At 43.2% G+C, this 23,327-nt stretch overlaps 1 long non-coding RNA gene across 1 annotated transcript; it reads right to left on the bottom strand.

The window, feature by feature from the left end:
* Nucleotides 1-8,844: 8,844 nt before the first annotated feature.
* LOC143831453 (uncharacterized) lies at nucleotides 8,845-23,254 on the bottom strand. Its single transcript, XR_013228880.1, has 3 exons — nucleotides 22,169-23,254; nucleotides 13,916-14,118; nucleotides 8,845-9,030 (listed from the first exon to the last, which is right to left on the bottom strand). It is a non-coding gene; the product is annotated as an uncharacterized LOC143831453 (long non-coding RNA).
* Between the last annotated feature and the right edge of the window lie 73 nt (nucleotides 23,255-23,327).

The following is a 23,327-nucleotide window of genomic DNA, read 5'->3' as shown; positions in this document are numbered from 1 at the left end:
CTTTTCTGGGTATCTGAAAGATTAGCTATACTGCACGGACCTTGAATAATTTGATAGCTCTGCAAGGGGACAGAACAAGGTTGTCTTGGGAAGTGACAAGAGTCCCATTTGCACAGATACATGTTGTTTAAATCCCAAAACTGGGGACAGCCATTTCTCCAGCAGATTTCTCTTGGGTGCCTTTTGACGTGAGAACGATGAAAGCTCTACTGAGCTGCATGTGCAATTGGTGCAAAAGACGGATGAGCTGCAGCTTTGGAGAAATGGGCCCTGAGCAGCCAGCATCGTCCCCTGGAATTGGCAAACAGTCGCTTGCTAGGGTTGACAACCTCCAGATGGGGCCTGGACGTTTCCTGGCATCACAGTTAATCTGCAAACGACAGAGATTAGTTTCCCAAAAACAAATGGTTGCTCTAGAGCACTCTTTGTTCAATTTTTTAACTGTTGAGAAATGCCTGAAACATTCTCCAGGCTTCGGGAAACCCCAGAAGTGATGCAATTGTATAGAATAGGGTGGACACACCCACCCAAGATCCCTCTCCTCTCCGCCCCATCCAGGGACATCACTGGCCATTGGGGGGGGGGGTGTTAACATGACCATATGTGGTCATATCCAATAAATATTTAACAAATTTAAAATATGTATACAAATTTAATTAATTAATTCAGGAAACCCTTCCAGAGCCATCAAGAAGCCCCTGAGTTTCATTAACATAACATAACATATAACATAACATAACATAACATGCCCTGGTTGAGAATCCTGCTTTAGATTCTAGGGCAAGGGTAGTCAAACTGCAGCCCTCCAGATGTCCATGGACTACAACTCCCATGAGCCCCTGCCAGCATTCGCATCCGGAGGGCTGCAGTTTGACTACCCCTGTTCTAGGGCATTATAGGAGGTTGAGCTCCCTCCCCTTCCCAAATCCCATCCTCCTCGGCCCCGCTGCCAAATCTCCAGGAATTTCCCAACCTGGAGTTGGAAACCCAGCTTGCGATTGTCATTCAAACCGCGTTAGGTTCACTGGGTGTCTGCTTAAGGTTGCCAGCCTCCAGGTGGAGCCTGGAGAGCTCCCAGAATTACAACTGCTCTCTGGACTACAGAGACCAGTTCCATTGGGGGAAACGGCTGCGTTGGAGGTTGGGCTGTACGGCATCATTTCCCCCTAGGTGATGCAGGATGGGGGCACAGCCACTGCGGGGTGGGGGGGGGGGAGACCTGGGAATTAGTGCTGGTGCAGGCAAAACAGGGGTGAACTGGAATCTCCTCTCCACCCAGCTGCAAGTCTCACTTTGCTGGGCTCTTTCCTCAAAGATAGCCTCTTTGGCACTATAACTAGGCAGACAACTTCCCCAGAGAGCAACCCTAAGTAGATCCCCAAACACCAGTTTCCCCTGATTGCCCCCCCCCCTTTCCACTTGTGCTAATCTAAAGAGCCGTGGATGGGCTTTCTGTAAGGATTTGCATTGTTTCTTTTTGCTGCCCTCTGCTGGGGGGATTGAGATGCAGCGGGAGGGAGAGAGAGGCTGATTTCCCTACAGAGAATAAAATACTCCATCAAGGGATGGAAATGGGCCAGCAGAAACCAACCACAGGGCTTAGCGTCCGAGACCTTCATAAGGACATCAGAAGAGTCCTGCTGGATCAGACCAGGGAGGGTCCATCCGGTCCAGCATCCCATCTCACATAGTGACCAATCAGTTCCTCAGGTGGGTCAACAACAGGGCAGAGAGGCTGAGGCCTTCCCTTGGCGTTGCCTCCTGGCTCTTGGACTCAGACGTTTAGTGCCTCTGAATGTGGAGGTTTCCCTCAGCGACCCTGGCCTCCACGAATCCATCTCACCCCCCTTTAAAGCTGTTTATTCCTGTGGCTATCACTATATCCTCCGGGAGTGAGGGGTAAAATGTCTTAAAATCCACCTTCCAAAGCAGCCCTTTCTCCGGGGGAACAGGTCTCTGTCACCTGGAGACCAGTTGTCATCCCAGGAGATCTCCAGACACCCCCTGGAGGTTGGCAACCCTATTCCCAGACTGGCAATTGCCTTCCAAGCTCTCAGGCAGAGGTCTTTGCCCTCCTCAACTACCTGGGGAGCACACAAAGCAGACCTTCTCCCACTGAGCCATAATCCTCTCTTGCAGAGAGAGACCTCCACATTGACGGACGCTTCATAAAACACACTGAGGAAAGAAAAAGGGTCAACATCAATGCAGCGACGGAGTCCTAAAATGGGAGAGGGAGGCAGGGGCCCTTGCTGAAACTATACAGGACTCAGTCAAATCCACTTCCAGCTCTTTCAGTGCAACCTTCATCTCTTGCGATGAAGAGATGAGGCAGGGCATCGGTTTCCTAAAGCAAGGCCCTTTCTGGGAGGGTTGGAAAAGGGCTTGATAAATCCTCTGACCCATACTGGGAACATCACCCACAGACGGCTTCCCCCTTTCCCTGGAAAAGGTTTGAAGGCAGGAGACCCGCATCTCCTGGGAGCTCCTCAGAATCCTCTGGATTTTCTCTCTAATAATCTGTCAGTCTTGTTCTCCTGTGCAAAACCCAGTGGAATGAAGGAGGCTTTGTGCTCTTACCCAGATCCCGCCCTGCCCCCTGGACGATATTCCTTCACAAGTAACATTTATTCCCACTCTTGGCTCTTCTATTCTCCCTTTTTTCTTTCTAACTTTCTGTATTGCACTTCCTGCAGCAGCCAGCAAGAGGGAAAACAGCTTAACAGAGGGCTGGGAGAAAGTAATGGCTTGGGAATGGCTGCTTTGCCCTTACCTAGATGGCTCAGAGCTTGAACACTTTCTGGCCTTTACATGGCCATTGCAAACTTCCTTGGTGGTCTCCCCTCCAACAACTACCCACGGCTGACCCTGCTTAGCTTCTGAGATCTGAGGAGATCAGCCATCCAAGTCAGGACAAAGAGAAATAAAGATGAGCTTGCCATTGCCTGTCTCTGTGCAGCAACCTTGAACGTCCTTGGGGGTCTCCCATCCAAGTACTATCTATGGTCAACCCTGCTTAGCTTCTGAGATCAGAACATACCCAAGCAATGAGCTATAGCTCTAGGACTGGGCCCATCTTTGGCATGCAGGAAGCCCCAGGTCCACCGAACCATGAGGTAATCTCCAGGCTAAACAAACCAAGCTCCCTCAACCTTCCCTCATAGGACTTGGTATCTAAACCCCTCACCATCTTCATGGCCCTCCTCTGGACTCACTTCAGTTTGTCTACATCCTTCTTCAATTGTGGTGCCCAAAACTGAACACAGGACTCTAAGTGAGGTCTAACCAGAGCAGATTAAAGCGGTACCATCACCTTGAGTGATCTGGACACTGTACTCCTTTAGATACAGCTGAAAATCCTGTTTGCTTTTTAGCCACCAAGTCACACTACTGACTTATATTCAGTGCATGGTATACTAAGATCCTTAGATCCTTTTCACACATACTACTGCCAAAACAAGTCTCCCCCATCCTATAATGATACATTTGATTTTTCCTACCTAAATGCAGAACTTTACATTTATTACTATTTAAATTCGTTTTATCCCAGTTTTCCAGCCTGTCAAGATCATCCTGTATCCTGATTCTGTCTTCTGCTGTGTTTGCTACCCTTTCCAATTTAGTGTAATCTACAAATTTAATAAGCACCCCCTCTAATCCTTCATCCAAATTATTTATAGATATATTGAACAACACAGGGCCCAGGACAGATCCCTGAGGCACCGCACTTGTCACCCCTCTCCAATAGGATGACGAACCAATAACGTATCTTTTGGATGTGATCAGTCAAGCAGTTATTGATTCACCTAGGATCCATATCGCATTTTACCAATTTGTCAACATGAATATCATGTGGAATCCTATCAAAAGCTTTACTGAAATTGACACAAACTATATCCACAGCATTCCCTCGATCCAGCAAGGTTGCTTTCTCAAAAAATATAAGGTTAGTCTGACATGACTTGTTCTTGAGAAAGCTGTACTGACTTTTAATAATCACAGCCATCTGCTCTAGCTGCTCAAGGACCGACTGTTTGATGATGTATTCTAAAAATTTGCCAGTTATAAACGTCAAGCTGACAGTTGGTAGTTAACCAGGTCCTCCTTTTTCCCCTTCTTGAAGATGGGGACAACATTTGCCCACTTCCAATCTTCTGGCACTTCACCTGTTCTCTAAAAATTGTCAAAAATAATGGACAGAGTTTCAGAAATTATATCAGCAAGTTCTTTTAGTACCCTTGGATGTAATCCATTTGGCCCAGAGTACTTAGTTTCTTTTAAGGAAGCTAGGTGTTTATGAGCTGTTTGTTTGTTTATTTATTTGATTTATAGCCCACCACTCCTGGGCAAGCCAGCTGGCTCCTGGTGGGTAACACAATAAAATTCCCACAATAAAACTCCCCATAAAAGAATAAAAGAGTTATCCCTCTTGGCAACTACCCCACTATCCCTCCAGTGATCCTAGGCTGCAACTCCCATTCTTGGTCATGTGAGAGACTTTCAAGGAGGTCCTTCTGTGGCTTTTGTGCATGGAGGAGATTGCAGTGGGGGATGGTGGGAAGAAGGATGTGGTAAGGGCCATGGGGTCTCAATGGCAAGCCTCTGCTCAGCATACAGAAAGTCCCAAATTCAATTTCCAGCATCTCCAGTTAAAACGGTCAGGCAGTAGGTGAAGTGAAAGACCTTGACCTGAGAGCTTGGCACATAGGTTCAATGGCCCAGGTTCAATGCCCAGCATCTCTAGTTAAACGGATCAGGCAAGAGGTAATAAGACTTCCACCTGAGATCCTGGAAAGCTGCTGCCAGTTTGAGTAGACAAGACTAAAGGACAAAAGGTCTGATTCAGTATAAGGCAGCTTCAGGCACTCAACTGAAAGGCAGAGGAACTGGTGACTGGTTGGATAGATGAGAAACAGCTGGGGAGAAGGATTAGGGAGAGAGGAACAGACCGACTGAGAAGCCAAATAGGACAAGAGAGCCACTGCAAAGAATCCAGATTCAGATTTGTTTCCTTTCCAGGTGGCATGGAGTCACGGACCTTCAGACAAGCTAAGGGTACTAAGGCAACTGGGTAACAAGCCCCATGTGTCCTTTTTGCACCTTTGAGGTCTGACAGACTCTTCGGGCATGGTGACAAGTCTATTGTCCTCCCTCACTCCCAAAGCCCTGTCTTCTTGGAATGTCTTTAAGGCTGCAAAGCCTCAGCTAAGCCTGGCTTATCCTTAAGGCCTAAGAGACTTGTTGTAGCAAAAAGGGCCAGGAAAAGACCAGCTTAGCGATCTATTGAGCAGCTTTGCTGATCCAGTGGTGCAGAGAGGAAGGAGGGCAGGACGGATCACGGAATAGGCTAAGAAGCTGGAAGCTGAGAAGCAAGTTTGTGATTGTGCTTTTTTTCTACAGGTGCCTGCCATGGTCTCACCTGGGTGAGCTTTAAAGGAGAAGCAGAGCTGAATGTCTTGCTCCCTGAGACTGACGACAGTTCCCCCTTATCCCTGGATGACCTCTACCAGTGGTTTTCTGTACATGATAAGGCCACAGAGAATAAAGTTGAACCATGAAGTAATCTTAAACCTGAACAAGTGCTACCTACCAACATCTTCCGGGATCTGCCTTCCCAGGACAACCACAAAATGGTACCCACTAGCCCAAACTTAGCAGGGCATCCCAAAACGATATCGTGGCTGACAGAGATCTGGAACTATCATAAATCCACACACAATTCCTCTGTGTTTCCCCCTGCAAAGATCATCCGCCAAGGCTAACGTGCCAAAACTGAGTCTTGAAGGCCTACAAAATGTAGGCATCCTTAAATTAACACATGAAGTTGTCTTACTCAGAACGAGACTCCTGGTCCACTGAGGTCAATGACATCTACTGAGCCCAGCAGTGGGTCTCCAGGGTCTCAGATCCTTCTGCATACGAGGCAGATGCTGTACCCCAGAGTCACAGCCTGAAAGGCAGCAGGGTTGATGGTCCTGCAGGAGGCAACCTTGTTTTCTCCAAGTATCACTTTAAAGGCTATAGACATTTACAGCATGATCAGCAGAAATTATAACAGGACAAAATTAAGTAAGTATGTAGGCTTCTGGCTGCCAGCTTTTTCAGCACATGGACCGGTATGGTGTAGAGGTTAAGAGTGTTGGACCTGTATCTGAGAGACCCGAGTTCAAATCCCCACTTGTGCCTTGGAAGCTTGCTGCATGAACTTGGGCTCAGCCTGACTTGCTCTCAGCCTGACCTACCTCCTAGAGTTATTGTAAGGATGAAGGGGAGGAAAAGAGAATTTAAGTTGGTTGGGATCTGCATTGGGGAGAAAGGATGAGGTAAAGACTGTATGATTTTGAAGAATCTAAAACTGTATTTAAGATGGAATTATGTACAAATGATTAGCAAATTATGAATATATACAGGTGAAGGAATGTACGATAAAGTGGAGTAGGGTTTTTTTGATATACCATATATACTCATATATAAGCCGACCCGCATATAAGCCGAGGCACCTAATTTTACCACAAAATCTGGGCAAATTTATTGACATATAAGCTGAGGGTGGGAAATGCTCCATCATCTCAGGCTCTCCCATCTAGCCTCCCCCCCCCAAAAAAAAATACAGAAAAATCAAGAAGATGAATAGCTGATGGTTTTTGTACCCCGCTTTTCACCCACAGAAACCAAAAGAATAGTTTGGAAGAAGTGATTAAGAAGAGAAAGAAGTGAAAGCAAAAGGAAAAAGAAAATCAGAGTCCCTCAGTCAAACCGATGTCCTACAAGCTTCCTGAGCAACAACTGGCTGGCTGGAATAGGCTTTTATTTCAATTACCGTATATACCCGCGTATAAGCTGAGGAGGACTTTTTCAGTGTGAAAAAAGGTGCTGAAAAACTATGCTTATATGTGAATATATAGGGTAATATACAAATGGATAAAAGAATAGAAAATAATTTGGTTGAAGGGGATTAAATTTACATTAAACTCTAATCTTGCAGAACATTTCTATAAAATAATGTATATGCGGTATATCATTCAAGGTAAATTGGGTAACATGTATAAGAATACTTCAAATAAATGTGGGAAACATGAACAAGAGGAGAGAACCTTTTACCATATGGGTTACAGTAAAGCAAAGACATTTTGGGGACAAATACATAAATTGATGCAGGAGATCTTGAAGAGTAATCTACAAATTAGATCAGAATTTTTTTTGGGGGGACAGATAGATAAAAGATTGAAAATAATTATGGAACTTGGGGTTTATATATGAAAACTGCAGTGAGACTGTGGGAATATCTACAGTAGAAGACTGGTTATCAAAGATGTTAAAATCTGCAGAGATGACTAATCTGACATATCTGATTAGAGGAAATACAGCTTCTTTTATGTCTAATTGGAAACCCCTTATTGATCTTTTGCACAAAAGAGAAAATGACAATTTGATTATTTGTGGATTGAGAAAAGAAAATAATTTTGGAATTATTTTAATATAAGTAATCTTGCTATAAATTGATGAATTTGAATTATTTGGTAATTGATTATGTCCTAATTGCCTAGAAAAAAGCTTTGCATGATGGTTTTACTGGGTCTAATTGTCTTTCACTTTTTTGGTAATTTTCTCTGTATCAGAAATACATAATAAAACTTTATATTAAAGTTGAACAATATACAGGAGGTGCAGATTTGAATCCCTGTTTGTGCTGTAAAGACCATATCTGCCCTGGAGGCTTCACGTCAGGCTTCAGGCTGGCGTTTGTTCCCCCATGGGGGAGCATTTGGCCTGGTGCACCTCGTCCGCCCCAGATTTGTGCTCATTCCCAGTTGGGATAGCCTTCTGGTTTTTAGAAGTCAATAAAAGTGGTTACATCATCCATAATAAGTTTTACTAGTCAGAAGAGACACACTTTGAACTCTTCTATTTCATATAAACATGAGAGATACTCACTGGAAACCATCTGCTCCTCAAATAGAGAGGTAACATTTCTGGAAATAATGATTATTACCAACAATGTTTTATCCCTTCTTTTCACCAGATCAGGGACCATAAGGTGGCAAACCTTAAAGATATCAAACATCTTATATCATCAAAATGAGAAAACCATTCAGTGAAAAACACAAACAACCACAAAAGGAGGGCCAGTAACCTTCGCGGGAGGGAGGTCAGATGATGTATAAGAATCCAGAAGCACCTTAAAGACCATTTGTGGCAGGGGAGAAGCTTTCGGGAGCCACTGCTAACTTCTTCAGATACCAAAGAGCAAGCGTTCAGGAGTACCTTAAACACATTTTTGCCCAGGTATGAGCTTTCATGATACCTGTGGAAGTGAGCAGTGACTTATGAAAGCTTGAACCCCTAACCAAACGTTGTTAAAGGTGCTCCCAGACTTTTGCTCTTTCCCACCGCTACAGACAGACAGACAGACACACCTACCTGTCTTGATCTACTCTCATACAGTTATTGTAGGCAGAATTAAGGTAGACCTTAAAATTGAAAACTTGGAACTTTTTAATCAGTGCTTTTATTAAACATATATTATAACAGATAAATGGTTGATCAACTGATTTACATAAAAGAATTGGGGAAGGAATAATTGTTGCAGATGTCTTCAATACACAAAGGAAATATCCAGTGCTATAGATTGTCTAACATTAAAAACAAAAGGATAGATTCAAATGGGTAGCTGTGTTGGTCTGAAGTAGCACAATAAAATCAGAGTCCAGTAGCACCTTTAAGTCCAACAAAGATTCATTCAAGGTGTGAGCTTTCGAGTGCAAGCACTCGAAAGCTCACACCTTGAATAAATCTTTGTTGGGCTTAAAGATGCTACTGGACTCTGATTTTATTAAAAATAAAAGTAATGCGACACATTTTGAGCAAGATTTCATGTTTTGTTTCCCTGCCTCCAAAAGTGAGGTGGGGACGGGGACATAGGAGTAAAAAAACAAACACTTGCCTTAAAAAAGCATTTCACTTGTTCTAAAAGAGAAAATATTTCACAGGGCCATTTTCCTATGCTCCTCCAAATTTCTCCATTTTCTGCTGAAAAAAAATTGAAGGAGAGATGTCTGGTAAGAGGGAGGATATCGTCTTAATTTTGTTCCGTTTTTCCCCTTCACTTTTCTGTTCTCAGGTTGGCTTACATGCTTCATAGCTTTCTATCCCCCCCAGAAGTAAATATAGATTCAAGTGGGTAGCCGTGTTGGTCGGAAGCAGCAGAACAAATTTATAAGTAAATATACTTCACAATTACCTCACAAAGGCTGGATCCTCACAAAATGTTCTGTTAATCATAGAATCATAGAACCATAGAGTTGGAAGGGCCATCTAGTCCAACCCCCTGCTCAACGCAGGATCAGCCCTAAGCATCCTAAAGCATCCAAGAAAAGTGTGTATCCAACCTTTGCTTGAAGACTGCCAGTGAGGGGGAGCTCACCACCTCCTTAGGCAGCCTATTCCACTGCTGAACTACTCTGACTGTGAAAAATTTTTTCCTGGGGGAGATATAACTTCTGCTAGATCCATCTTCCTGTTGCAGAACCTGTTGCTTTAGGATGCTTAGGGCTGATCCTGTGTTGAGCAGGGGGTTGGACTAGATGGCCTGTATGGCCCCTTCCAACTCTATGATTCTATGATTCTATGATTCTAACCTCCATCTTCCTCTCATACCATTCCTGAGAGTCCTCTGTCCTCCTGGAACCACATTTCAGGGAGATCGATGGGCTTTTATTTTAATGACTTTATTTATGATATTTACTAGAATTCAAAGCCCATTCCTAAGAACGGGCTTTGAAACCCCCCCCCCTGCCACGGCCAGCGAGCAAACCCAGCGGGCCAGCGAGGCAGCGGGTATGCTCGGTGGGCCCTGAGGAAGCCATCCAGCGAGAGGAAGCACACCGGCGAGGGGAAGCCATCTGGCCCGGGGAAGCACTCCAGTGAGGCCACGGCTTCCCCGGGGACCCTCTTCGGCGGTAAGGCCAGTGGCCGGACTGTGTACCCACAATGGTTGGTACACGGCTCTGGCTTGTGCTAGTGAGGACCCAATCGGAAGGCGCTTTGCGTCTTCTGATTGGCCCCTCACCCGGCCTGGCCCCGCCCACTCACCCCTTAGCCTTTTATGTTTATACAGCGACAGATATAAATAGGAGAGGAAGATTCTGGAAAGTTCCGTTCCACTGACGGAAGTGCTTTCCTTTAGCAGACAATTTATGCTGGATCCAACTATCCTTACAATGTCTGAGTACTGCTGTAAATATTCCTTTTTAAAATACAGAACTATTGTTGACACTCTTTTATATTTTCTAACTTCCCACACACATTTCAATTGTTGCTACACACTCAAGTTTTCCAAATTACTGTTTGCCTTCTGGTGACATCTCTTCTGGAGGCAGGAGTTCTCCTTGGGAACCCAAACTACGTTGCCTGTCTTTGGCTACCTTCCGCCAGTGTAGGTAGACTGAAATACGAGTGCAGATTCATCAGCGCTGCTCTCTAGGGTTGCTAGCTTCCAGGTGGGGCCTGGAGATCTATCAGAATTGCAACTCATTTCCAGATAAGAGAGATCAGTTCCCTTGGAGAAAATGAATGCTTTGAAGGGTGGACTGTATGGTATTGTACCCCACAGAGGACCATGTCATCCCCAAATCTCCAGGAGTTTCCCAACCGTATCCTCCTTCCTCCCACCTCCTGCTAGTGGAGAGCATGGACCTGACAACCTTATATGAAAAAACTGTTGCCAAATGGAGGCTGATTCCACATGGGGTTCCCCAGCAACAGAAGGAGGCAGTGTGGGAGTTGCTGAGAATACACACCTTTGCTGGCTGCTGCTGCTGGGGATGCCAACCCTGGGTAAAGAAATTCCTGGATATTTTTGGGCTGGAGTCTGGGGAAGGGAGAGTTTGGGGTTGCTACACTTATTTTCTTCCCTTTGAATACCTTATGGAGTTGCCATAAATCATCTGTGACTTGACAGAACTTCCCACCCTTGGACCTCTGAACTCCACAGCTTTTGGAAGTACTCACATTGGTGAGATAATAAAAGGAAAACAGATTAATTTTAATAGGACAATATTCAATTGATTCTGACTGTCCCTCCCAAAAGACTCAGAGAGAGGACACCTCCAAAAACACATGAGCTAGGATTGTCTGTGGGACATAGGGTTGCCAGCTCTGAGTTGGAAAATACCTGAAGACTTTGGGAGAGGAGGCTGGGAAAGAACGGTTAAGGAGAAGAAGGACGTTGGAGGGATATAGTAGTCAGGCACAGAGATGGTCAGGCATCCCTGCCTTAGCTTGGCTACCTGGCTGCCAGTCATGCCTCGGAGTTCATCCCAATGACTCCTAGGGAGAGGGGGCCCACTGTGTCCTCCGAACAATGGAACTGGAGGGCCTGCCTGAGCAACAGGAGGTGACCAGGAGGGTCTGCAAGCTTTGAGGGGCCAGGATGTACTGTAGCTGTCACCGAATTCCCTGGGCTCTTGGTCCGGTGTTCGTAGGTAGTTGTGCTCAGCAGCTGTTAGACAGATGGATAGATGGCGGTGTAGGTGGGCAGGTAGATAGTTGATTAGGTCAGCAGGTAGACAGCTGGTTAGATAGGTAGGTAGATAGGTGGGAAGTCAGAGCACCTGACCCAGGACCCAGGGAGCTACACCCCATCTGTTGGGAGCTACACACCATCCAAGCCCCTTCAAGCTTGTGGACCCTCATGGTCATATGTGCAGGCACCACTTGTCCCCCGTGGGGGCTCCTGATGCCCATTTCAGTCATGCTCCATTAAGTCCATTGGAAACCTTGCTCCTCTCTAAAACTATGACATGCTGGATGCCGAATTTCAGTCAAAAATAATGTTAGAGGAGTGGGAACAATTTTGGGTGAAAAGCATTAAACTAACAAAATAAAACTATGACATGGAAAGGTAGGTGGGTGGATGACCACTTCCCAGGGCCAAAGGGGAGAAGGGTGGACACTGGACAAGACCCAGAAACCATGTTCACAACGAGGTGGTACAGTCAGAGGGCTCCACAGTGAATTTCACATGTATAACACCCCAGGAAACAGCTAAGCAGTTAACGAACTCAAGAAAACCCAAAGGTTTGTGAACACAGGGGGGTCCATGCAAGTTCAGGGTTTGGGGTAAATGACATCCCTCCAACTCCCAACCACCCACAAATCCAACCAACTTCCATTTTCCAGGTTCATGCCCACCTCTAGTCACCTGGAGATTGGCAGCCCAAACGCGATGCTTTAATTATTTTTCTTAGCACTGCATGTTTTCCCAGCGTAATTGGATTGATATACTGCCCCCCGCACCATGGAAGGGGCAGTAGATTTGCTTCGTTTAAAACATGCTTAACTTTTTAAAGGGCAGGGTATGCACAGAAGAGAGAATTCAACACCCTCCACAGCACCACATTAAAATGGAATTGGGACAAGTCATTACGGAGCATATCTGTTTAAGTACTTGAAAGGTTGTCATTTGGAGGAGGGCAAGGAGCAGTTCCTGTTGGCAGCGGAGGAAAGGACCCACAGTAATGGGTTTAAACTACTTACAGAACAGTATCAGCTAGATATCGGGGGGGGGGGGAATTCACAGACAAGAGTAGTTCAGCAGTGGAATAGACTGCCTAAGGAGGTAGTGAGCTCCTGCAGGGGCAATAAGATAGATAGCTTACCAAGGTTAGGGACATCCCCTTATTTCAAATTGTTCCCTTGTTTCTGATTGGCATATTAAGATTTCCCTGGTTCTGGTAGTCTACTTTCCCAGCGATCGAGGGTCAGGAGGCAACCTCAGGGAAAGGCCTTGATCTCTATGCCCTGTTGTTGGCCCCTATGTGAGACAAGATGCTGGATTATATGAACTTCTGGTCTGATCTAGCAGGGCTCTTCTAACATTCTTAATGCTGAGAAAGATTTATTGCATCAAACTACACATTTATTGCATACACATCCACACACACAAATCTGCAATGGTATTCAATGAACCAGAATGTGGTGGGATGCCCACGTCAATAAATTAAAAGCGTAGAGGCAAAACCACACACAAAGTTCTGTCTGATCCAACTGTCTGGCCTCTCACAAGGAAGAATCAAGGATGAGAAGCCTTCTCACTGCAATGTTTGAAAGGTAAGATGAACAAAATATCTCACTAGGGCATTGCTACAAAAACCAGGACATGAAAAGAATCCGGCTACTTTTTTCTGGTTTATTTCAGCCTTGGCTACAAATGCCAGCTCTGGGTTGGGAAATAACAGGAAATTTTTGGGAGGGAGCCTGGGGGGGGGGTTAGGTTTGGAAAGGGGAGCAGGGTATAATGTCCTAAAATCCACCCTCCCAAGTAGCCATTTTCTCCAAGGGAACAGATCTCAGGAATCTGGAGATCAACTGTAAAAGCAGAGCTCCAGATCACAACTGGAGGTTGGCAACTCAGTGAGGATCCTTGGCTTTACTGACTGCTCTTCCGCAGTTTGCCAGAAGCAAAATGAAACAGATTACATCTCTTTATTGCCTGTGGTACCCTATTTCACAGATCAAGATTCTATTCTTTGGTATGTTTACCTAGAAGTATGTTTACCTAGAAGTATGTTCCATTTGGTGCTTGAAGTTGAATTGTGTCCTTCCAGCCAATTATTCTTTTGTCTCAAATGTCCTGATTTTGTTTCTGCTTTGTGAGCTCACAGCTTTCTTTTTATTTTCTGTTTATTTATTATATTTTTAAAAACACCCAAAATGAAAAAGTCACAATTTCAACACTTATTTAGGATGGCCACTAAGTTAGTCAAATTCACTCCTAAATAATAATTTATTATTATTATTTTATTTTTATAGACCCTCTTCTTCAACAGACTCAGGCCGGGTAACAGCAATAAATTAACAATTAACAATAGAATATAATACTATTTAAAATTTAAAACATAGTTAAATTGCCTACCTTATAATTTTTGACTACCGAGGGTTAGATGATGGAGGATAGGTGGGTTTTCATGAAAGGAGAGATAAAAACTGTCTTCATTTACACAATGTTAGAGCAAGGTCCTGTAGCATCTTAGACTAATAAAATTGGTGGCAGGGTAGGAAATTTCATGAGTCACCCTTCACTTTTTCAGGTACCAAAGAGCAAGTATCCAGTAGCATCTGAAAGATTAACAACATTGTTGGCAGGGGACAAGCTTTTGTGCAACACTGCTTATTTCTTTAAACAGCTTTTTTAAACATCACTTTGGAAAGCAAAATGCCTTCTACCAAACCCAACATGCTTATACTTTCTCCAATCGTGCGGACTAGCCATTAATTTAAAATGACTGATCTTGTTCCTGTTTCCCAGTCACAGGAGGTTTAAATATAATGAGCATAAGGGAACAGGTTGAAAGATGTCGCAAAATGTCAATTCAAGTTGCAGTGGGAAACCGTTTCCAGCTAGATTGCCATTCCTCCTGTCAGATTCAGCAGTAGCTGTTTTGCCAGTCTATGTCACTCGGGCTAATGGTGCCAGGGTATGCGAACCCAACAATATTTCCGGCAGCCCAATATGAAAAAAGGTGGACCAAAACAGGGAGACAGAACACCATTTGGCTATGGTTTGCCAGAGACATCAGCCTGCCTCTCCGTAATAACCATATGAACAAACTGTAGCAATTAAAATATTGTTGTAATAATTCCATAATATTACAACAACTCAAATATTGTTAGTGTGAAAACAGCCCATATGTGAGTAGGATGCTAAATTGTTCTGTCAAATACATATTGCAACTATTATTTTTGTAAACGCAGAAATTAAAAAAAAAAATCAATGTCCTTTCCTGCACAAACCAAAGCTGAAATCACTTTGCAAGTCAGATTGCCAAACTCACAAATGCTTATAAAACTCCAAATGTGAATCAATGTTTCCAGAAAGTCCTGGAGAATGTTACTTGTTTTTATAGTTAAGTGTTCCATGGGACGCATTTCATAAGAGACATTTCCAGAGTTCATATTTTATTTAAATTGGCCGCATTGATTATACTTGACTGTTTGTTGTTATATCGGGAGCCTGTTAAACATCAGTTTTCCATTGACTTAAGATGGGAGGGGCTGACATTCATGTTTGACTCTCCTGGGACTAGAATCAGACCCCCCCCAAAGGAGTTACACTGTATTGTGCCCAGTGTACAACGGCAATTTGAATTTTAGCAGCACATATGTCGATTAAAGGTAAAGGTAAAGGTATCCCCTGTGCAAGCACCGAGTCATGTCTGACCCTTGGGGTGACGCCCTCCAGCGTTTTCATGGCAGACTCAATACGGGGGTGGTTTGCCAGTGCCTTCCCCAGTCATTACCGTTTACCCCCCAGCAAGCTGGGTACTCATTTTACCGACCTCGGAAGGATGGAAGGCTGAGTCAACCTTGAGCCGGCTGCTGGGATTGAACTCCCAGCCTTATGGGCAAAGCTTTCAGACGGCTGCCTTACCACTCTGCGCCACAAGAGGCTCCATATGTCGATTACTTATCTTTAATCTTGTGCAGTATTTTGCTTTCATTTTATGTTTTCTTTTTGGTTTGAATGCCAGTACTGTATGTGATTGTTTTTGAAAAAATGTGGTTGGTAAGCTCATCTGTCTCCTTTTAATAGTTTCATCATTTTAAACACTGTTTTTAATTGGTCAAATGTTTTAATGTTTTTGTGGTGTCTCTGATCAGGGTGGAAAAGTGGCAAAACGTGTTTTAAATGAAATTAAATATATAATCTTCGGATAATTTTAATTTGTCTGGGGGCTTGCCACGGCACTGATAAAACTGTTCTGACCGAGCAGTGATATCAGGGCTCTCTCAGCCTCACCCACCTTACAGGGTGTCTGTTGTGGGGAGAGGAATGGGAAGAAGAAGAAGAAGAGTTGGTTCTTATATGCCGCTTTTCCCTACCCAAAGGAGGCTCAAAGCAGCTTACAGTCGCCTTCAAATTCCTTCCCCACAACTGTAAGCCGCTTTGAGCCTCCTTCGGGTAGGGAAAAGCGGCATATAAGAACCAACTCTCTTCTTCTTCTTCTTCTTCTTCTTCTTCTTCTTCTTCTTCTTCTTCTTCTTCTTCTTCTTCTTCTTCTTCTTCTTCTTCTTCTTCTTCGGATGCCTTCTCCAACATTTTTTTCCTGTTGCTCCTATCACAGTCAAGCTTTGGCAAACCTCAGGTATATCTGAGGAACGCTGAAATATTCTTATATCCACAAATGAAAAAAATAGGGACTCTTTTCACTTTCATCCTCTCACCCTGGCACTTTCCACAGTGCTTATCCTAGGGCAGGTATCGACACTGGGGCACTAGAAATAAAGGTATCTGGTGCTGGTCAACTGGGGCACTTGAAATAAAGTTATCTGCTGGTGGTTCTTCAGCCAGAAGGGATTGCAACTTGTTGAACATTAAGCAGAAGACCTTGGACAGAGAGGGTGCACCTAGGGGCTGTTGGAATTGATTCTTATCAATGCAAGAGGATTGTTGATCAAACCTTGCCTGGGGTTGTGGATTGGGCCCATGGCAAGTATTTTGGTGAGATTTGGGGATTTGAATTTATTATTTCTAACCTTTATATTTCATACAATGGTTGCAAACCAGAAATTGAATCCTTAACATATTGACTGAGCCAGGGTCTGAAAGTTAAGTCATAATTAAAAATGAAACTGTGTGTACAAGAATACAGAGATGATCTCCAGAGACTGTTATTTTTCCTTGGAGTGATCTTTAACAGGGAGCTCATGTAACCCTTATTCATACTTAATAAATAAATAAATGAAATGCACAAAAGTATTGAGCCATCAACTTAAAACTGAGCCATCAACTTAAAACTGCTATTTTGAAAGGACAATGTAGGAGGGATACTGTAGAAGGGACAAAGATTTGACCACACTTAGATTGGACTGCAAGGCGAACAAATCAGTCAGTCCTAGAGGAGATCGGCCCTGACTGCTCCTTAGAAGGCCAGATCCTGAAGATGAAACTCAAATATTTTGGCCACCTCATGAGAAGGAAGGACTCCCTGGAGAAGAGCCTAATGCTGGGAGCGATTGAGGGCAAAAGAAGAAGGGGACGACAGAGAATGAGGTGCCTGGATGGAGTCACTAAAGCAGTCGGTGCAAACCTAAATGGACTCCGGGGAATGGGAGAGGACAGGAAGGCCTGGAGTATCATTGTCCATGGGGTTGCGATGGGTCGGACATGACTTCGCACTTACCAACAACAACAGAATAATTTAAACCCTGGTTACTTATATTCCCATGCTGGCATGTATATTTAATACAAATATATTTGATATTTTATTTACATTTAATGTTCTTCAGTTCGGCTGTTTGCAAGGCACAGTTTCTATTCCATTTGGATTTTATGTTTCATCTTTGTTACGTTGGTTGCATTTTGATAGTGATGGTGAAATATTTGGGTCCCAAAATGCTGCTGGCTTTCTCATGGGGAAGACTGAATTACTGGCGAATCCTGTTTTATAATTCTAATACAGCATGTTGCTAGAAGCAAATATCTGTTGTGTTTCAAGTATGTTATACTGGTAATTAATAATTCACCTCTTGAGGGTTTGGATATTAGGGTTTTGTATTTCAGTAGTTTTATTTCATGTTGGAACTGGTTAACCTTAATCCTTGTCAGTTTTGTCTTACAGAACTGCAGACTATTTATGAACATCTTTAATAGGTTATTAGGCGTACATTTTTTGAAATGCAATTAATGCAAGAGCTCTTGTTTTGTTATATTTCTCTCTCTTAGCATATACAAATACTTCATACCAATGAGTGAAACACATTGGAGGAAAAGATTTAATGGCTACAGCACTCTCAGCAGTTACTAACTATGCTTTATCAAATCCACACTGCATGACCACTCGTGTTTGTTTTTATTAAAATAAAATGCATTTTTGTTGACGTTGTGATATATGAAAAATATGTAGCCTGATGCATTTTTTGACTGAAGGCAGAATTACACAGGGGTGTTGTGCTTTTTTTTCTTTACAAGATTCTTGCTTGGGTTTATACTTCTCTTCATTGGTTAAATTCTTCTTGCTACTGATTATAATAGAGAGACACGGGGAAGAAAAGAGAATATAAAAGGATGTATGTGACTCAGTTTTTTTTTAAAAGCATACAAACACATGGGTATTTCAATATAATCTCCCTACTTACAATAGATTAAAAGACGTAGATTCAAGTCGGTAGCCGTGTTGGTCTGAAGCAGCAAAACAGAGTGCTTGCACTCAAAAGCTCACATCTTGAATAAATGGTCTTACAGATGCCACTGGACTCTGATTTTGTTTAGATTAAAAGAATTTATAATATCAGACAATAGAAAAAAATGCCATGTTTCAAAGCCTAGCAATTCATATTAATATTAAGGATTTCCTTATTGATTCTATTGCTGTGGGGATTTCAGCAAGATAGAATGTTGGACAAAAAGACAGATAGTGTATATGTACCAGAGCCAATGTGGAGCAAAATAAATAGAGAGGCATGGATTCCAATTCCCACTCACTTGCAAAGCTCATTAGTGCTATGTGTAGATGATATTTAGAATTAGGAAGGTGATTGCTTCCAGTAACAAAAATTCCATTTTTTTCAATCCTAGTCACGATTTTATATTATATGTTCAAGAGAGGCACAAAAACAAACAAAAAAAGGAATGATTCTGAAAAATATTTCCTTATCCCTCCCACCTAATTTTTTAAAGGGAAAAAATTCCCAAACCTATCTTTGACTACGTATGTTATTTTTCACAAGCAATATTTTCCTAGTCAAGTCTGTTGCTATAAAACTCCTCAATCTGACATCTAAAGGTAGCAACTTGCAATGTTAGTGAAGGCAACTACAGCATTTGCCCGGGTTACTAAAAATGCAGCCCAACCAGCTGTTGGAATAGTAGCTTTTTTAAAGCCATCAAATACAAAACCAGGTATTTGGTCCAGGCTGGAAGTCTGCCAAACATACTGTTCCTACAACATGAGGCCAAGGCCTCTGAATTATTAGTTGCTATGAATTCCTCCATTTTTGCATCAAATGAAATTAGCAGAGGAGTGTTTGGAAACACAGGCACTCACCATTAAGGAACAAACAAAAACCTGACAAAAATTGAGAGGGACCAGGCATTTTCTGAAATCTGTGAAGCTCAAAGTGAAAGTTAAGAAATGAACAAATTAAGACCTAGATTAAAGAGGTAAAGTTGAGGTATGTTAATATTTTTGAGGAGATAGGGGTTCAAAGCAGGATTTGAGGGCTCTGCTTGCACATATATGCATAGGCTTTTAAGCACCCTGGTCAGCAGTCTCTCCTGACTGTTATCCAACAAGGTACCCAAAGGAGCCACTGAATTGGAATTTTGCTTCCCCCACTCTTGAGTTAAGCATTCCTTTTATTTACTAAGAGGGCTACAAATAAAATATAGATTCAGGGTAACTGGTTTAATCTAGTAACTATAGTCATTTGCAGCTTGCCTCATGCATGTTTATCCAAAAGCAAATATCACCGAGTAACTTTTGTGTGGTCATCTCCCAAGAAAGAGTTAATAGATTCACAGTTCGATTATTTGCCATGTAGTTTAACTGAATCTCAAAATGTACTTGTACATTTTGTAGATGCCAGGAATTTATTTTCTGTGCTTCCCCACAACACGCACACACACATTTATTTTTCTTTTGTGTAATACTCCTAAGGCTTATATAATATTCTCAAGGCTAGAGAATAAAAATGTCCTATGTTTACTACCATGTTGCTGGTTCTTTTCAGCATTTATTTATCAAATACAGCTGGTGGCAGTTCTAACATGGGAACTATTTTTTTTTATTTTTGTCCCAGTGGATCAGAAGCATTTATATATATTTTTCCAGCTTCATAAATGGAGCAACTGTATAGTCATATGTGTCTACTAATCTATGGAAGGTACACTTCATACTTGGGAAATAGCAATGCAATTTAGATTGTGTAAACATTATATATGTCTCCATTTAGATTTCCACCCACTCCTCACGATTTCTACATGATAGGAAAATTTGCATATATTCATCCTTGTTTCTCTATACATTTGTATTGAATTTCTGATTAAAGCAGGATAGAGTATTTCCTGCACGGAGTATTTCCTGTACAGTTGTGGTGAACAAAGTACATATTAGAAGCAAATAAATGTCAAGAAGTGGGGGAGAAATGTCTCTCTCATCCCTTCCTGTCTTGTCCAATACCTCCTTATAGTTGGGGTTCAGAATGTAAGTAAGCTTTAAATGGTTAAAGGATGAACAGCAGTACTGGGGTAAAGGAAATTTTGGTGACAATTTAATATTTCTGTATACTTTTATCTTTACTAAGACCTGGTAAATGAAGGGAAGCAATCTTTAAATGCAATATTATATTATAGGCAAGAGGCAAATGCTATATTTTTCTTGGTTTCTGACTTTTGCTACCAATATATCCAGCTTGTCACCAGTCAGATAAGTGTATAGTAAGGAAAAAACCTATATGAAATTATAAAAAATATCTAAATACCAAAATGTCTCAACAGAAATAAAAAACAATTAGGAAAACTTCAGGTAGAAGACATTCTTTCTGTTCTGGTCGGTACTGGTGGAAATATAAATAATTCCATATTTTACAAGGTGTTAATTTCTAATTTTTATCTGTTTGTTCAAATACAGTCAGAAAGGCATTTTTGGGAATAGCCCAAAGTACAGGGAGTGTGTTGTGCTTCAGATATGCCAGAGTAAACAATATTGGCATGCTCTGCGAACTTTATTTTAGCCATAGCTAAACAATATCCAATCTATGGTGAGGAAAGATTATGGCAATCAGAATGCAACCACTGGATTTAACTTGTTTCGCTTTTTGGTGAGACTCCAGCCCTTCACATTGGCGAAAATGAATAAGCAATGCAAACAAGATGCTCCCCGTGAGATCCAATACACACCCCACTCGTTCCAGAGGAGTAGTTGTTATAAAAATTAAGTAGTCTAGCATTTTAAAATGTCACATGTCCATTTTCTGCCAAAAGATTGTAGGCTGCTATATTGGAACAAAGATGCAATTTTACTAAGATGTTCATTTAAAACTGGAACACCTACCAATCCCAGGCTTTATCAGTTACGGATGCACACAACTTGTCAAACAACCCCTCTCCCAATTTATCTTTGGCCTCTTTCAGGTAGCAAAATGATTTAGCAAATTTAGGCCACAATCCAGCATTGTATTTTCCAGGGGCAGACTGGGAGACCAAAATAGCACCCTGAAAAAGGGCAACACCCCTTGCTTCATAGAAGGCTGGCAACTTGGTGTAGTGGTTAGGAGTGCAGACTTCTAATCTGGCGGGCCGGGTTCGATTCCCCACTCCCACACATGCAACCAGCTGGGTGACCTTGGGCTCACCACAGCACTGATAAAGCTGTTCTGACTGAGCAGGAATATCAGGGCTCCCTCAGCCTCACCCACCTCACAGGGTGTCTGTTGTGGGGAGAGGAAAGGGAAGGTGACTGTAAGCTGCTCTGAGAAGTGGCATATAAGAACCTACTCTTCTTCATACAAATCAGCTTGAGTAGGGCTGCCAGTTTGGGCCTAGGGATCTCCTGGAATTACAACCGGTATCTTGCTCTTTTCAGTTGACCTACAGACATCAGAGATCAGTCCTTCTGGAGAAAATGACTGCTTTGCAGGGTGGACTTTATGGCTGAGATCCCTCCAGTCTCCACCCCATAAGCTTCAGGAATTTCCCAACACAGAGTTGGGAACCCTAAGTTGAAGAGAAAGGTGGTGCCACAGTGCTCTACCATACCATGCTGGCTGGGCCAAGCCAGGCATTTCCGTGTGTGCCCATCCTTCTTAGCATTAGCCAAGTTTTCACCTTGTTCGTTCCCTTATGTTAGTATTCTCCTGTTATGACTGTATCGCTATTGTTCAATTTATCATGTTATTTGTACTATCTTTCTCCAGTTCCATGTCAACCGCCCTGAGCCTCAGGGGAGGATGGTATATAAATAAATAAATGATCAAGTTCGGTGGCCTGTGTACCTTGCTGGCCAAGACTGTGTCTCTTGTGTCACTACTTGCCAGTCACCAACTGGCCCAGGCTGTTTTTCACAGCTGTTGACCTGGCTGTTGCCATGTTCTTCCATGGTAGCCAAGCCAGGTCAGTCTCCATTTGTATCTATGCTTCTCTGGCCAGCTGAGCTTGTTGCTGCCATACCTGTGTTCCTTCCCTTTGGTCCATTTGAGTGCTGCTCTTCATTAGGCAGTCAGGTGCCGCTATGCCTGTTTCCCTTGCTGGCCAAGTTGGGAAGTGATGCACCTGTGCAAAACCTTAAGCCAGGTTTGGATGTTCTTGCATTCCTCCTGGCTGGGAATGGCTATACCCAGCCTGTTCTCCTGTTTATGGTCTATGCCATGCCCAGCCACTGTCATTCACATGGGGCATGTGGGTGAAACAAAGGTTACCAGGTTGTCAGCTTCGAGGAGGTGGATGGAGATCTCCTGGAATTACAACTCTTCCCCAGACAAGAGAGATCAGCTCCCTTGGGAAAAAATGGCTGCTTTGGAATTCCGACTCTCTGGGATTGAGGTCCTCACCCTCCTGGGCTCCGCCACCGTGAGTCTCCAGGAATTTCCCAATCCAGAGGTGGCAACGCAGAAACTCATTGCAATGTGCCCACTAGCAGTGGAAAAAGGGTTGAAAATCACTTGACATCTAATGTGTGGAAGTGGACGGAGGAGGATTCAAAGCAGTTTCGAAGATGTAGTGATACGGTGGAGCTTGGCCCAAGGGTGTGTTGGGTCAACACTTTTGAGAATGTCGTATGCCAGGAAAGGCTCATCGCCCGGTCCCTCGGCCGCAAGAAAGCAACTGCCCCATGACCACGCAGCTGTTCTTTAGCGGGAGATTAGTCGCATTTGTGCCATGTCACGGAAACGCGCCAGAAAATAAAGACCATGCGCACTGTCAGAACAAAATGTGCCTCCACTCTGTAACCAGAATAGGACTTTAGCTCACTTCGCTATCCTGACCAAAGGAAACAATAGGGTGGAGTGAGTCTGTACCAACATACAGTTGGTCAATAAAGGTTTACATAAGTGCAGCCATGTTGCATGTAGCCAGGTTAGAAGCTTCCCATAGTCTTTGGCTGCACAAATAGATTCCATAGTTGGGCATGTTATGCACTGGTTGGAGAAACATGGCCTTGGCCTCAGTGAAAACAGGCCCCGTCTTTGTATCATTGCCCACTCTGTGTTGTCCTGACAAAAGTAACAATCATAGCATGGCGGCCCAACACGGATCGACGAGGGAAGGCGGGCGAGGGAAAAGCAGCAACGCGACCGTTAAAACCGTTACATTTCAAAACCCTTCAGCC

This window comes from Paroedura picta, chromosome 3 (assembly GCF_049243985.1).
Source record: "Paroedura picta isolate Pp20150507F chromosome 3, Ppicta_v3.0, whole genome shotgun sequence".
NCBI classification, from domain to species: domain Eukaryota; kingdom Metazoa; phylum Chordata; class Lepidosauria; order Squamata; family Gekkonidae; genus Paroedura; species Paroedura picta.
This window is presented reverse-complemented; position numbering and strand designations above follow the sequence as displayed.